At 32.2% G+C, this 16,196-nt stretch overlaps 2 long non-coding RNA genes across 2 annotated transcripts; one reads left to right on the top strand and one right to left on the bottom strand.

The window, feature by feature from the left end:
• Window positions 1–4,827: 4,827 nt before the first annotated feature.
• On the bottom strand, window positions 4,828–6,473 carry LOC134203694 (uncharacterized). Its single transcript, XR_009977677.1, has 3 exons — window positions 6,051–6,473; window positions 5,176–5,288; window positions 4,828–5,100 (listed from the first exon to the last, which is right to left on the bottom strand). It is a non-coding gene; the product is annotated as an uncharacterized LOC134203694 (long non-coding RNA).
• Window positions 6,474–9,337: 2,864 nt separating this feature from the next.
• On the top strand, window positions 9,338–9,974 carry LOC134203693 (uncharacterized). The gene is made up of 3 exons (XR_009977676.1): window positions 9,338–9,449; window positions 9,643–9,719; window positions 9,779–9,974. It is a non-coding gene; the product is annotated as an uncharacterized LOC134203693 (long non-coding RNA).
• The last annotated feature ends 6,222 nt before the right edge of the window (window positions 9,975–16,196 follow it).

Raw genomic sequence — 16,196 nt, 5'->3', positions numbered from 1 at the left:
AGAGCAGGGATGCCAGATACAATTTTTAGAAGTCTGTATTTATCTCAGCAAAATGTCTGTATTTGTCTGTATGGAGTTCATACACGCTTAGCTTAGTTTACCCATAAATGGGTAACCATTTCACTCATATATGGGTAAATGAAACATTACCGATATTATGGGTAAACTTTGCTCATAAAACAGGTGAATTTCATTCATTTTATCGGTAAGTCCATCTTACCTATTTTTGGGTGATGGAGTTTACCCATTTTTGGATGAAAAAAATATCTTGTAAACAATTCCGCACAACATGAAGATTCGAAAGAAGCGAAAATTTGTCTTGCTGATTTTAGCCAATTTATATTCCGCAGCCGAATTATCTACGAATCATGCGCTTCCAAGGTAAAGTGGTTGCAAACAATGTAAGTTAATATAATTTTGAATAGTTCTTAAAGATTTTCATTTCTGTTTTTGGTTTTGCAGAGTCATCGCATGGAAACCCCGGTGCCAGTCACAAATTCGAAGGGTAACGATGCAGGCAATGTACGATTGCATCAAGCGCAATGAAAATGGTATTGCCTGATTTTCTTAAAATTGCACGCGGCGAACTCTTCATGATAGGTACCGCCGCGCTTTCTGCACCCCGTTTACTTGATTCTTATGGGTGAATAGCATTGCGGTGTATCGTTTGGCGCGGCCGTACCTTTCGACAGTCATTCGCCGCGTGAAGTTTTGTGCAAGTACCCATTTGGGAACATTACAAACGCCGCGCAGTGTATCATATCCAGAAAATCTTACAATATGAAAACATATGCACCAGCGGCACACAAAGAACAACTATTCCATGTCGGAAATTGCCGCAAGCAGCTAAAAAGCCAAGAATGGGATTTTCGTCGGTACGTCGTTGGAACTTTGTCCGGAACTGAAAAATGATTCGATAAGACTTCTAAGGCCGAGCCGAGATCCGAGCTATCATCAGCATCATTATAATGTAAGTTCACAACTTTCCTTATTTGTTGAAAATATATAACTGACTCCCTTATCTAAACGCAGGTATACGCTCGACACAGAAGCCATCAGCTGTTTCGAAATTTTGGTAAACATGTATGATCTTATCAGCGATACCAATACCGATGTGCTGGATTTTATTAGAATCTTCTGAGACTTCACAGGGTGTCCCCGATTGACTAGATCAGGAGAAACCCGTTTGCAGGTCGCATGGCTACCAAGCAGACCAAATCAAAAATGCAATACTATCTGGCACCGGAGGATGCTCTTCAATTCGCGTACGCGATTTTCCGGTTTGTGATCCTGCAGGAATTCGGCTGAACATGGAGATCTGCAGACTATTCAAAGTGCCGCTTCGCAGCGCGTAATCCGTAAGAAGTTTGATGGATTTATGTTCAAGCGTAAAGTGGCAGGACGATCACTCATGGCTTTCGGTTCAACGAGAAGACAACGATTGTGAAGCAACTTCCCGAGAGCATCCACAAGCGACTTCACTTCCAGCTTCCATATTTCCTGCTGCTTCGAGTTTGTCTTAACCGGCCCTTTTTGGCAACAAATTATCAATATGTTGTAAGATTCATTAAGATAGCAGAGGACAATTGTATTAGGTTTTTAATTTATAATAAATAATTATTATTGCTTCCTTTTTTAATATTTATTATTTGAAAATAACTGCAAACTTTTTGGAAATATTGCTGCAAACCTCACTAGAAAAGCTTGAAAATTTACTCAAATGTAGGTAAAATTCACCTAGGAAGTTTTGTTCTAATTCACCCAAATATAGGTAAATGATGGTTTACCCATAAATCGGTAAAGGACACTTCACCCATAAATACGTATGTGCACTTTTCGCTGATTATAGGTACTCTTCACCCATATTTAGGTGAACTGAACTAAGCGTGTAAGGTACAGGAATTTAAAAATCATGCACTTTTGATAACGTAGAATATCGAAGTTTCAAGAATCAGAATGTCGGTGTACGACTTAGTCGCGTCAAGTATGATATATTCCGTGTATAGTAGAAAATCGAAAATTTGTTTTCAATAAAATGAAATATCTGCAGTTATCAGACGTCGCAACTCATTTCTGATTAGTGCGCATGATAGTACATCCATGCGTGCATGATGCGCACTACTAATGAAATATTTCAAATTGTCGCGACTCGCGTCGCAGCGCGAGTGCTCAATCGCGCGGTCCGGTTTGGTGCCGGCCCGACAATACTAAAGTCAAGTAAGGTTGCTGTTGAGGTCGAAATACGTATTTTTGGAAACTACTCTAAAGTTACAATCAAGTGGTGGAATTAAACGGGATAATACTTTCTTGTCTTATGCTAAGTGAAGATATTCCACTACAAAGCTCTGAATAATGTTCTTATCAATATGTATGTTGTTCATTAGCATAAATTGATAATATATACGCTACTTTCTAACTGAAAATCCGTCGGGAAGTTCAAAAGAGTTCAGTTCGGAGGAGAGGCACAGAAGGAATAAATCCGTTTAGAAACCCAAATAACGAAACGGACATCTTTTGGGTTCACAAACAGAGTAAACCTTTGGTCTTTCAAACTTTTTTGGGCTTCCAAACAGAACGCTTTTTACGCTTTTGAACAAAATTGTTTCGGCTTCCGAACGTAATCTTTTAAGGCTTTGGAATCCCAAAAGGATATCCCTTTTACAGAAACAAAAAAGATGCATTCAGAACAAGATTCAGAAGCCCAAATGGCTCCACTTGGAATTCCAAAAGTATACCTTTCGAAATTTTAAACCCGAGTCCGTTTGAAAGTAAAGTCCAAAATAATTTCGTAAATTTTTTCCAACAAGGTTTCGTTCGGAAATCTAAAAGAATTCTGTTCAGCCCAAAAGAATTTCTTCCAGAATCCTAAATAATTTCGCTCTGAAACTCAGAGAAAGGCCTTGTTTTCGGTTTAAAAACCGTTATTTTTTGGTTTTCTGAACGGAGCTCTTTTCGGCTTTTGGAAAGATCTCTTCTAGGTTTTCGAATCGATTCCTTTCGTGCTTCCTAAACAAATCCTGTTAGAGCTTCGGTAAGAAATCTATAAGTATTCAAATCAGAATCTCTTGCCCAGAAGCAGAAAAAGATTCCGTTCAGAAGCCCAGAACGCTCTAATCGAAAGTACAAAAGATTCCGTTCGGAAGACCAAAAGTATTCCGTTCTTAATTCTAGAATGATTTTGTTCAGAATCCCATCAATTCTGTATGAAAGTCCAAAAAGATTTCTTTGGGAAGCCCAGAGTGATTACTTTCAAAAACCCAAAAGAATTTTGTTCAGAAAATCGAATAGATTCCGTAATTGAACTCAGAAGGATTACGTTTGGAAGTTCACATAATTCTGATCGAAAATCCGTATGATCGGATATCCTTTGGGCAACCTAATGGTATTTTTTTTGCTTTTGAATGGCATTAGAATGGATTAATTATGGACTTCTGAATGCAATCTTTTTAGGTTTCCGAAAGAAATCGAAGAATCTTTCCGTTTGAATTTCTAAAAGGATTCTGTTTGGAATTCAAAAGGGATGCCGATCAAAAGCCTGAAAGGCTCCACTCGGAATTCCAAAATAATACCATTTGGAAATCTTATATAATTTCGTACGAAATCCCCATAACGATTTTGTTTGAAAGCCCAAAATAGTTTAATTGGAAAGCCCAACAGGATTCTGTTTCCAGCCCAAAGTTTTTTAAAACTGAATGTCTGTGAAAGTCTGTAACTTAAATCAAAAGTCTGTATAATGTCTGTAATCTGTATGATGTCTGTATGCAAGACCAAATGTCTGTATAGACGAATCCAAGTAAAAATAAGAAGAAGACACACGACGGTGTTAACTTTGACAGATCTTACAGCTCAGCATAGGGAGATGATTTTAAAATGCTTATAATAAATTCTAGACAAATTGTAATTAAAATCTGATTGATGTACGGTACGGAAAAAGTTCCGAATTACATATCTGGAAGCTTATCTCAATTTTTTGATTTTTTTCCAAAAACGTATCTATCATACAGTTCGGAACTTTTTCCGTATCATACATCAATCAGATTTTAATTACATTTTGTCTAGAATTTATTATAAGCATTTTAAAATGATCTCCCTATGCTGAGCTGTAGGATCTGTCAAAGTTAACACCGTCGTGTGTCTTCTTCTTATTTTTACTTGGATTCGTCTATAAATACAGACATGTCTGTATGTCTGGCTTCCTTGCAGTTGGCTGTGTCCGTGATTTGGTTTGAAACATCGCAAAATTGAGCAACATGCACACTCAATCAAATCTATCGAAGTTTTCGATTAGAAATACACAATACACTGAGAACCAAAACTTCCCAAGAGGGAAGATTCATTAATTACGTAATGCAAAAATTTGCCATTTTCAACCCCCCTTCCCCCTCCCGGATAAAAAATATCATTAAAATATCATAAATTTTATTGTTACAACACCATTTAAAACATATTTTTTACCATTGAATATAATGGAATTTTGACAATAAAATCACATGAGAAATAATGGTTTTCCACGATAAAATGAATGGTAAATGGGACTTTTACAATTAGGCTTTCAGCGATCGTGTACGTACACGCACGTTTCACTCACACTTTTACTCGGTTTGTTTGCAACCACGAGCAGCTGTCACGGCAAAATCAAATGGGATTGTTTGCAACCACGAACCTGCGTTCGTGTTGGTGAGAAATGTCGGCGAGACCCTAATTAAAAAGGGGGGTTGTTATGTATCTTTACAATAAAAAAATCGAAATATTTCCATACAAAATTCGGAGCAAAACAATTGATTTTACGGTTCTTCAATAGGATGATTTCGAGCGACAAAACAATAGAAAACATTGTGTTTTAAATGTTTTCAATTACTGTTTCTATTGTTTTACAATAGGAATACAACAGGATTTAGAATACATTATACTCCAATATTACAATAAAAATACAATACAATTAATTGTTTTACATATCATTTTATTTTCCTCCGGTTGTTTAGCATATCTTTAGACGAATCCAGCGCACTACTTCCAAAGTTAAGTGGGTTGCCTGTATCTGGAGAAAAATCCAACATCGGTTTAAAAATTGTACTAACTTTGTTCCGAATAGATATAAACCTGTGAAAAATGTAAATTATAAAAGAATGTCAGTTTTATTAGAAAAAATACGTCGAGAAGAAAATAAAAAATTACCTGCATCAGTTCTTATTATATCCCGTTGGTGAGATTGGCCCATGGTAGCCACTGAACGATCTTCAATCAGTGACCAGCAAGCAGCAGTATTTTATTTATCATAAGCTTCATTTCTGTAAAGGAACAAGGATACATGTTACCAGGTATGTCATCAGGTACTATGATGATAAAATTTTCATTTATTTTTTGTTCAGGATGAACCACTGCGTTCATTATGTACATTAAACTTTTGTAGTATAAGATTACGATTACCGGTGGTGAGTATAAGCTGTTTGTCAGCGCAGTATCATTACTTGACACTTTACCGGTCGCTACTAAACGCGCTGCTAAAACAGTAGCGCAGCTGACAGGTGACCAAATTGACCAAATAACAGCGCTACTATTTGATGAACTATCAAACGTCGAACGTCACCGATACGGAATGCAGCCACCTAAATGATAACCGAAAATACCGAAAATAGTGACCGATGCGAAAAAGAGTGACTAATCTAAAATGACAGTACAGTGAGAGTGATCAAAATACTCGCGCCCAGTAATGATGCTCTAAGAGCATCATTATCGGTCGCGAGCATTTTAATAACCCGCGCAGCGCTTTCATTTTAGTTTCGTCACTCGTTTCCGTATCGGTCACTATTTTCGGCTCTCAATTTGGTTGCTGTATTCCGTACCGGTGACGTTTGACAGTTGACAGTTCATCAAATAGCAGCGCTCTTATCGCGCTACCAAATTTGGTCACCTGTCAGTCGCGCTACTGTTATAGCAGCGCGTTTAGTAGCGACCGGTAAAGTGTCAAGTAATGATACTACGCTGCCAAACGGCCTAAACTCACCACCGGTAATCTTGCTCTAACGCGCTTCAACACTTTAGATACTCACCACGGTACAGAAGCCATAGTTATCTGCCGCTTTCCCAGCAGCAGAAACTGCAATGAAAAAAACACTTTCTGCACCATACAGTTTCATTATTTTTATCTCTTCACTAATTAAGGCCAGTATCGACTTAAAAAGTAGAGAGGTTACGGAATTTTGTTCAATATTACCAAGAGGAATTTTGACAACTGATCTGCATGGAGCAAATTGTCACTTTTACTTACGGAATAATCGAGCAGAATAATTTTCCGAAAGTAAAGTGACAGCTCCCATTACTTTGCGTGGGAACCTTACAAATGCCAATTTTGTTTTTTGTTCTTTTCATGTGGATACTGCTGTAAGAATTTTGTTTCGATTCTTTACTTTTCCGATTCAGTGAACGGAATTTAACATGTGATTGAGATAGAAAAAGAAATTTCTTTTGAACACGATACCAACCTTTATAAACAAATCTGTACACGGTCAAATGAATCCAGCCATTCTCCGAGTAAATTATAAGCAAAAGTTTTTTTCCCTTTCATTTTTTTGAAATCAAATTTTTATTGCAAAACATTTCTAGACCTGCAACAAGACCTGCAATATGAAAATATATACTATATAACAAAATATATACCGGTATAACATTTTTATTCATTTAACAAACAAAACTATTGTAATTTTATTGTTTTCAATTGTTATTTCATCAATATAATAAATCCATGAAATATTCCAAAATTATATTAATTTAATAACATTAGACGGATTTCCAGATCATCCAAACCGAATACTTTTAAAAATTGTTTAGTTTTTGGATGAGCAATGCTAAACATAAGCGAACAATAAAAATATAATAGAATATATCGGAAACATTTAAATATATTGTGATTTTAATGTACGTACAATAAAGATCTTTTACAACCGTGAACATTTTACAATAAGCATACAATAGTTTGTATTGTTTGCCACACAATCTATTGTATTTCAATGGGTTATGTCATACAAGTTACTGTAAATTTTTATCCGGGCTATGTCACACTTTTTGTATGAAACATGTAAAATTTCTGTAAGGATCGTCACACTTCAGACAACCCTCACACTTCGGTAGCTTCACACTTCGGGAATTTGGTCCGCGGATTTTTTCCCCATGCATTTCTGCATACGCGATGTTTTCGAGATTTGGGCACGAAAAATCAAAATCCTGGCCCCATTTAAAATGCACGGGGACCAAAATCCGGCGAAAAATTTTCCCGAGGTGTAAGGTGGCCTTAAGGCTTCATGACATGTCATTCAGAATGGCTGCCTTGCGGCTTACCAACACAGTCAAACAATCAACCACCCCACCCACCCCGATATGCACAGATAAATTTAATTCATATATTGCCTACATACCTGACCATCTTCTCACTAAAAAAGTAAATCTGGACTTACTTCTAAGTTCAATCTATGTGGCGATATGATGATATTACCACATAGCGCTAATTTAGGGAAGATATATAAGCAAGTGAACAAAGTGAAAAAAATCCCCCCAGTAACGCACTATGCCAACGACGTCGCCGGCTTCAACAATCTGCACGTCGTCGGTAGCGTCGTATGCAAGCAATCATTGATCAGCAGCAGACAGTGATGTCGATATGAACTATTGTGAAATCATAGCGGAAACATGTAAAATATTGATTTAATTAATCAATCTTTTCCTAACGCATTATGTATTGATGCAATAATAATATGTTATTGATTCTGTTTTGGGGTGTGTTTCAAAAATTGAAAAATCGGCGCAAAAAATGATTTTGTTATTGGTGCGTTTGAGCAGCTGGCAACAACGGTTGAGGATGTAAACATAAACAGCCAGCATCGTGAAAACATAATTCATAAATGTTCACCTAAACCAAAGAAAAACTGATGCTTTTCTGGCAAATTCCATCAGTTAATCCCATACTTAGACTGTATTGATTGATACTGTTTCTAAGTTGGGCTGAATTCTTCCGAATGCGTGCAATGTTTACTGTTGTCGGATGTTAACAAAAAATGAATCCCACGTGTATGCTTACTGAATTGGTATTGGAAGTTTCCACCACTACAAATCCATGGTTGATGATTTTTATGATACAAACACATAGCAATTTGAGTGTCACAACGCTTCACCTTAACGTAATTTATTGATGTTTCCAAAGTGGTTGTTTTCTCACAGATTTTCGTTTAGAGCAAGATTACCGGTAGTGAATATAAGCCGTTTGGCAGCGCAGTATCATCACTTGACTTGATAATGATGCTCTAAGATGGTACTTTTATGTGCTATTACTTGAAGAATTATCATTCCATGAATAGAAACTGAATAACATTACCGATTCGATAAATGGTTCATTTCTATTCGGGCGTGTAGCCTTTAAGCGTTCGAAATCTTATTTAAGGCTACCTTAGGGTCTGTTCAAATATTACGTAACGCAATAGGGGGTGGGGGTTGTTTTATTTTTGTTACGATTTGTTACGCAAAATATAGGGGGTGGGGGTCCTTCCAGAAATTGTTACGCGTAACAATGAGAAAAAATATTTAAATTTTCCAAAAAATAGTTGTTGTCTTTAAAATAGCATAAACTACACAAAAAATAATAATTTATTGTATCGTAGTTCAAATTCTACCAAAAACAAGATTTTTTTCAAAAAAAATGTATTTGTTACGCGTTACGCATGGGGGTGGGGGTAGTTCTTAATTTTGTTACAGATTGTTACGAGGGGGTGGGGGGTTCTTAAAAACAACGTTTTTCGCGTTACGTAATATTTGAACAGACCCTTACACCTCGGGAAAATTTTCCGCCGGATTTTGAACCCCGTGCATTTTAAATGGGGCCGGGATTTTGATTTTCCGTGTCCGAATTCCAAAAACATCGCATATGCAAAAATGCATGGGGAAAAAATCCGTGGACCAAATTCCCGAGGTGTGAGGCTACCCAGGAAACAATCTGTGAGATGTTAGACGCAGGTTAAGGGATGTTAGATATGTTGCTGTTAAGAAACATAAATATTTTATGCTTTTATGCTGCCCTGCGCTTTGTTTTTTTTTCACTTCTTTGACAGTTCTCTTTATTTGTTGTATCGGCATTCCGGGCTCAGCGAAAAAATAATCGCCGTGGTCTCTTACGGAAATGCATCCAATGCATGTAGTCCCGATGGGAAGGATACACCCTTCTCTTCCTGACTACGGGGACTCTCGCCCCCAGTATCATCTGGGTGTTCAACGGTAAGTTATACATTCGCACCACCAAATGTTTCTCGTATTATGACCAGCTTGATTTGTTTTTTCCATCCTACGAGCAACAGAATCACAAGGATTTAAACTTTTTCATCGAATACAGAACCTTGACTCTGGCGATCTGTTGGTTTCCGATATGTTCCAATGTTGCTGGAGGTGTAACCGGGGCAGTGTATCTTGTAAGTATGAAGGAACCCCCACTATTATTAGCCCAGCGGCGCGTTTTAACCCATGCATTTTCTGTCAAAATACATGATGCTGCGCTCACCATTCTGGATGGGCCATAAATCCGCATATTCGACACACTCTGGATGGAGCCCAAAGACCAAAGCTTATTGCTTCATATGTGTTTTGTTTCATTCCCAAATCTAGCGAATATGACAGTTTTCCTGGGACATACTGCCGCTGTACTGTGAAGTTCATCATCATCATTTGAGTTTATGAGCATGGTAAGATCTATTTATCTTCGTTTATCAATACAATTTTCAGAAGATATTTGTTATTATAGGTTCACTGCCAGATCGTTGCTGACGTAGCTAACGGATTGCGCGACATTTTGATGAATTTAAACTCGAATATGCGCTGTGAACTACATTGGCGAACCCGAGCAATGCTACCACCGGAATAAAGGGACCAAGTCGGTGCTGAGTTAATGTCCGCTGGTGGCTTCCTAATATTGACGCACATTTGTTGAACGTAAAGAACTGAGGAGGAAAATCGATTACCGTAAGTTATGACTATGAGTATGATGTCTCATCGAGTATATTATGGAATCTAAATTTCATCTTCCTTTAGTTCTACACAAGACATATGTTATGTTCCCGAAAAATCTCTAATATAATACCATTCTATTCCAATATAGCTCCCTCGAGTACACCAGTAGACTTCGTCGGTGCAGCAAGATCTTCTTATACACAGGCACCCAGTGTCAACCACTGATGGAATCACACCCCCACGGACAAACACTGGGATACATCATTCGATATTGTTCGTTTGGATATAATTCCCGGCCAGTGAAGTACCAAATCTAGGGTCGACCGAACACGCTGAAAATTAGCAGCATTAGAACCAATCGTACTCGGCCAAGATACTTCTTCGTCAGTCGTATCATTCACGATTATCCAATATCGAAGCCTACTCTGTCGTAAAACAGTTTACACAGTTTGCACTTGGATCGTAAAGGGCAGCACGACCAAGATGCTTCTATACGATCACTGAAACCAGTCTTGATTCTTTTTAAATTTAATTTTTTTAATTTTAATTTAATTTTAATTCAATTTTAATTCAATTTTAATTTAATTTTAATTTAATTTAATTTAATTTTAATTTAATTTTCTTAATTTAATTTTAATTTAATTTTAATTTAATTTTAATTTAATTTTAATTTAATTTTAATTTAATTTTAATTTAATTTTAATTTAATTTAATTTTAATTTAATTTTAATTTAATTTTAATTTAATTTTAATTTAATTTTAATTTAATTTTAATTTAATTTTAATTTAATTTTAATTTAATTTTAATTTAATTTTAATTTAATTTTAATTTAATTTTAATTTAATTTAATTTAATTTTAATTTAATTTTAATTTAATTTTAATTTAATTTTAATTTTAATTTTAATTTAATTTTAATTTAATTTTAATTTAATTTTAATTTAATTTTAATTTTAATTTTAATTTAATTTTAATTTAATTTTAATTTAATTTTAATTTAATTTTAATTTAATTTAATTTAATTTTAATTTTAATTTTAATTTAATTTTAATTTAATTTTAATTTAATTTTTAATTTAATTTTAATTTAATTTTAATTTAATTTTAATTTAATTTTAATTTTAATTTAATTTAATTTATTTTTAATTTAAATTTTAAATTTTAATTTAATTTTAATTTAATTTTAATTTAATTTTAATTTAATTTTAATTTAATTTTAATTTAATTTTAATTTAATTTTAATTTAATTTTAATTTAATTTTAATTTAATTTTAATTTAATTTTAATTTAATTTTAATTTAATTTTAATTTAATTTTTAATTTAATTTTAATTTAATTTTAATTTAATTTTAATTTAATTTTAATTTAATTTTAATTTAATTTTAATTTAATTTTTAATTTAATTTTAATTTAATTTTAATTTAATTTTAATTTAATTTTAATTTAATTTTAATTTAATTTTAATTTAATTTTAATTTAATTTTAATTTAATTTTAATTTAATTTTAATTTAATTTTAATTTAATTTTAATTTAATTTTAATTTAATTTTAATTTAATTTTAATTTAATTTTAATTTAATTTTTAATTTAATTTTAATTTAATTTTTAATTTAATTTAATTTTTAATTTTAATTTAATTTTAATTTAATTTTAATTTAATTTTAATTTAATTTTAATTTAATTTTAATTTAATTTTAATTTAATTTTAATTTAATTTTAATTTAATTTTAATTTAATTTTAATTTAATTTTAATTTAATTTTAATTTAATTTTAATTTAATTTTAATTTAATTTTAATTTAATTTTAATTTAATTTTAATTTAATTTTAATTTAATTTTAATTTAATTTTAATTTTAATTTTAATTTAATTTTAATTTAATTTTAATTTAATTTTAATTTAATTTTAATTTAATTTTTAATTTAATTTTAATTTAATTTTAATTTAATTTTAATTTAATTTTAATTTAATTTTAATTTAATTTTAATTTAATTTTAATTTAATTTTAATTTAATTTTTAATTTAATTTTAATTTAATTTTAATTTAATTTTAATTTAATTTTAATTTAATTTTAATTTAATTTTAATTTAATTTTAATTTAATTTTAATTTAATTTTTAATTTAATTTTAATTTAATTTTAATTTAATTTTAATTTAATTTTAATTTAATTTTAATTTAATTTTAATTTAATTTTAATTTAATTTTAATTTAATTTTAATTTAATTTTAATTTAATTTAATTTAATTTAATTTTAATTTAATTTTAATTTAATTTTAATTTAATTTTAATTTAATTTTAATTTAATTTTAATTTAATTTTAATTTAATTTTTAATTTAATTTTAATTTAATTTTAATTTAATTTTAATTTAATTTTAATTTAATTTTAATTTAATTTTAATTTAATTTTAATTTAATTTTAATTTAATTTTAATTTAATTTTAATTTTAATTTAATTTTAATTTAATTTTAATTTAATTTTAATTTAATTTTAATTTAATTTTAATTTAATTTTAATTTAATTTTAATTTAATTTTAATTTAATTTTAATTTAATTTTAATTTAATTTTAATTTAATTTTTTTTTAATTTTAATTTAATTTTAATTTAATTTTAATTTAATTTTAATTTTATTTTTAATTTAATTTTAATTTAATTTTCAATTTAATTTTAATTTAATTTTAATTTAATTTTAATTTAATTTTTAATTTAATTTTAATTTAATTTAATTTAATTTTAATTTAATTTAATTTAATTTTAATTTAATTTTAATTTAATTTAATTTAATTTTTAATTTAATTTTTTAATTTAATTTTAATTTATTTAATTTAATTTGTTTTTAATTTAATTTAATTTAATTTTAATTTAATTTTAATTTAATTTTAATTTAATTTAATTTTAATTTAATTTTAATTTAATTTTAATTTAATTTTAATTTAATTTAATTTTAATTTTAATTTAATTTTTAATTTAATTTTAATTTAATTTTAATTTAATTTTAATTTTAATTTTAATTTAATTTTAATTTAATTTTAATTTTAATTTTAATTTAATTTTAATTTAATTTTAATTTAATTTTAATTTAATTTTAATTTAATTTTAATTTAATTTTAATTTAATTTTAATTTAATTTTAATTTAATTTTAATTTAATTTTAATTTAATTTTAATTTAATTTTAATTTAATTTTAATTTAATTTTAATTTAATTTTAATTGGAAGAATTCTCAAAAGAACCCCTGGAAATATTCTCAGAAGAACTCCTGGAAGAAGAATTCCCAGATGAACTCTGGTTGAATTCGCAGAGCAACTCCTGAGGATCTTTCTGACAGAATCACATTAGTTAGAACTCTAAGATGAACTCCCCGAAGTAATCTTCTGGAATAATTATCAGAGCTCCTTCGTAGATTGCTCCAGCAGTTCCTTCAAAATTTTCTCCAAGGGTTACTTCTGTAGATTTTCCAGAAATTCTATTGGAAATTCCCTCCAGGAGTTCCTCCCTTAAAGATTCCTCCAGGAATCCCTACATGAGATTCGCCCAGGAATTCCTCCAGGTGTAATTGAGGAAATTTTCCAGAAGTTCTTTCGGAGACTCCCTCCAGAAGTTCCTTGAGAGTCTTTCCACCAAAAATTCCTTAGGAGATTTCTCCAGCAGTCTCGAAAAGATTCCCCAGGATTTTCTCTGGAGATTCCTACAGGATACTTTTCAGAGATGCATCTAGGAGTTACTTCGGAGATTCCTCAAGGAATTCCTACTGAGATTTCATTAGTTGCTTTGAAGATCTCATCCAAGAGTTCCTTTGAAGATTCCTTCAGCAGTTCCTTCGAAACTCCTCCAGGAGTTGCTTCAAAGAATTTTCCTAGAGTTACTCTTCTGGAGATTCCTTCAGGAGTTCGTTCGGTGATTCCTCCAGGAGTTTCTCTTCCATAGATTTCTCCAATAGTCCCTTTCGGAGATTCCTTCAGGAGTTCCTTCGAAGATTTCTGCAAGAGTTCCTTTAGAGATTCCTCGCAGGAGTTTCTTTTTGGAGATTTAACTGGTATTCATCTTCGGAGTTCCTGCAAGATTCTCTGCACGAGTTTCTTCTGAGATTCCTCTCCAGGCATTCCTATAGATTTACATACTCCAGGAGTTACTTATTAGATTTTCTAGAAGTTTCTTCCTGATATTCCCTCCAGAAATTTTTCTTGGGTGATTCCTCCAAATGTTCCTTAGGAGATTCCTCCAGAAGTTCTTTAGGAGATTCCTCAGAAATATCCAAAATAACTTCTGGTGGGATTCCTGAATGAGCTCCTGCAGGAATTTCTCGAATGAACTTCAAGAGGAATCTCCGGAAAAACTTGATTAATCTTCGAAGGAACTCCTGTAGGAATCCCTTGGAAGTAATAACTGAAAGCTAACTTGGAAAAACCTACGCCTTTGCGTGCAAAAGCGTTGCTAGATTTTCTAATCCGGAGATGGCGAGTTCGATTCTTGATCCTGTCTAGTATGTTTCCGGTTGGGAAACATTCTCGACTTCCACATAAGATACATAATTATGCAATGGTGGGCAATGAAAGCTTAAATTGGAATAACTGAGGAAATAATAAAAGGATGCTAATTTCTTGAAAAGCAGACTAAGTTCCAGTTGGAAATGTAGAGCCACAGAAGTAGAAGAACTTGTGCAACTCCAAAAGTAACACCTGAGGACTTTGAAGGAACTCTCGGAGAAATCTCCGAAGAAACTCCCAAGCTGAATCTCCGAAAGAACTCCCTGCAGGAATCTTCCAAAGTAACTCCCTGAAGGAACCTGAAGAAAGTTATGCAGGAATCTCCCCAAGAAGCTCCTGGATGCATCTACGAAAGAATTCTCGGAGAAATCTCCCAAGGAACTCCTGAAGGATCTGCTGGAGAGCACTCAGAAGGGTTCCTCGAGGTATCTCAGAAGAAATTTCCTGGGAAAATCTTCCAGGAATTCCTGGAGGAATCACCGAAGGAACTCATAGAGAACATACCAAGGAACTCTTTAAGAAAATCTCAATAGGGATTTCGGTGGGAATCTTCGAAGTTGAATTCCTTGGATGCAGATCCGAAAGAATCTTTCTTGAAGGAATCTGAGAAGGAACTCCTGAAGTGATTTTTCACCCAGAAGGATTTCCTGGAATTCATGGAGAAATATCCTGAAGAAACTCCCTGCAGGAATCTCCGAGGGAACTCCTAGAGGGATCTATTAAGGAATTCCTAGAAGAATATCTCAATTCTTGGATCGAATCTTCGATGGAATTTCTAAAAGATTTTCTTCCTCAGAAGGAATCTCCCAAGATTGCCAAGATGCAGCCCGAAAAAAAATCTTGGAGGAATTGCTTCTAAAAGACTCCTGAAGGATTTTCTTCCTCAGAAGAAAATCTCAGAAATCTCAGAAGTATTTCCTAGAAAATCTTCCAGGAATTCCTGGAAGAGAAATCTCCGAAGGAAGTCCTGTAGCAATCTCCGAAGGAACTCTTACAGGAATCTCGGAAGGAAATCATAGAATTTCCGGAGGAACTCCTGGAGAAATCTCCAATGAAGCTTTGTAGGAATGTTCCGGAAGAACTCCTGGAGAAATCTCCGAAGAAACTCCTGCAGGAACTTGGCGCGAGGAATCTCGAAGAAATCCAGTAGGCATTCCGAAAGAACTCATCGAGGAATCTTCGAAGGAACTCCTGAATGAATCTCTCGAACAAACTCCTAGAAAAAATCACTGAACGAATTCTTGTAGGATTCCGAAAGTACTTCCGGAGAAATCTTTGAAGCAACTTCTTGGAATCACAGGAAGAATTCAAAAGAAATCGTAGTGAAGGAATTTCTCGAAAAATCTCCGAGGAATATCCTGCATTTATCTCCGAAGGAATTCTTGGAGAAATCTCCAGAAGGATTTCCTAAAGGAACCTCAGAAGGGTTTCTTGTATGTAACTCAGAAGGATTTCTTTGGTAGTCTCACTCCCCGTATTAAACTGGGCATTACTAGTTACAGTCCCCAGAGCAAATAGCTGGATCTATATTCGCGGTCTGAACCTGGCTGGGCCAGCTTCAGTGATAACACTTCCAGCTGGAGCCATAAACTTCCACCACCACCGTAAGTCATCACCGAACAACCTGAAGAGAGCGCATTGCTTCCAATTCTTCGCACTCTCGTACCATCAGAAAGCTGGCATCGCTAGGAAAGTCTTGCCAGAAAAGGTGTGTTCTACCTAAGCGC

Source organism: Armigeres subalbatus, unplaced genomic scaffold, assembly GCF_024139115.2.
Source record: "Armigeres subalbatus isolate Guangzhou_Male unplaced genomic scaffold, GZ_Asu_2 Contig2057, whole genome shotgun sequence".
NCBI lineage: Eukaryota > Metazoa > Arthropoda > Insecta > Diptera > Culicidae > Armigeres > Armigeres subalbatus.
This window is presented reverse-complemented; position numbering and strand designations above follow the sequence as displayed.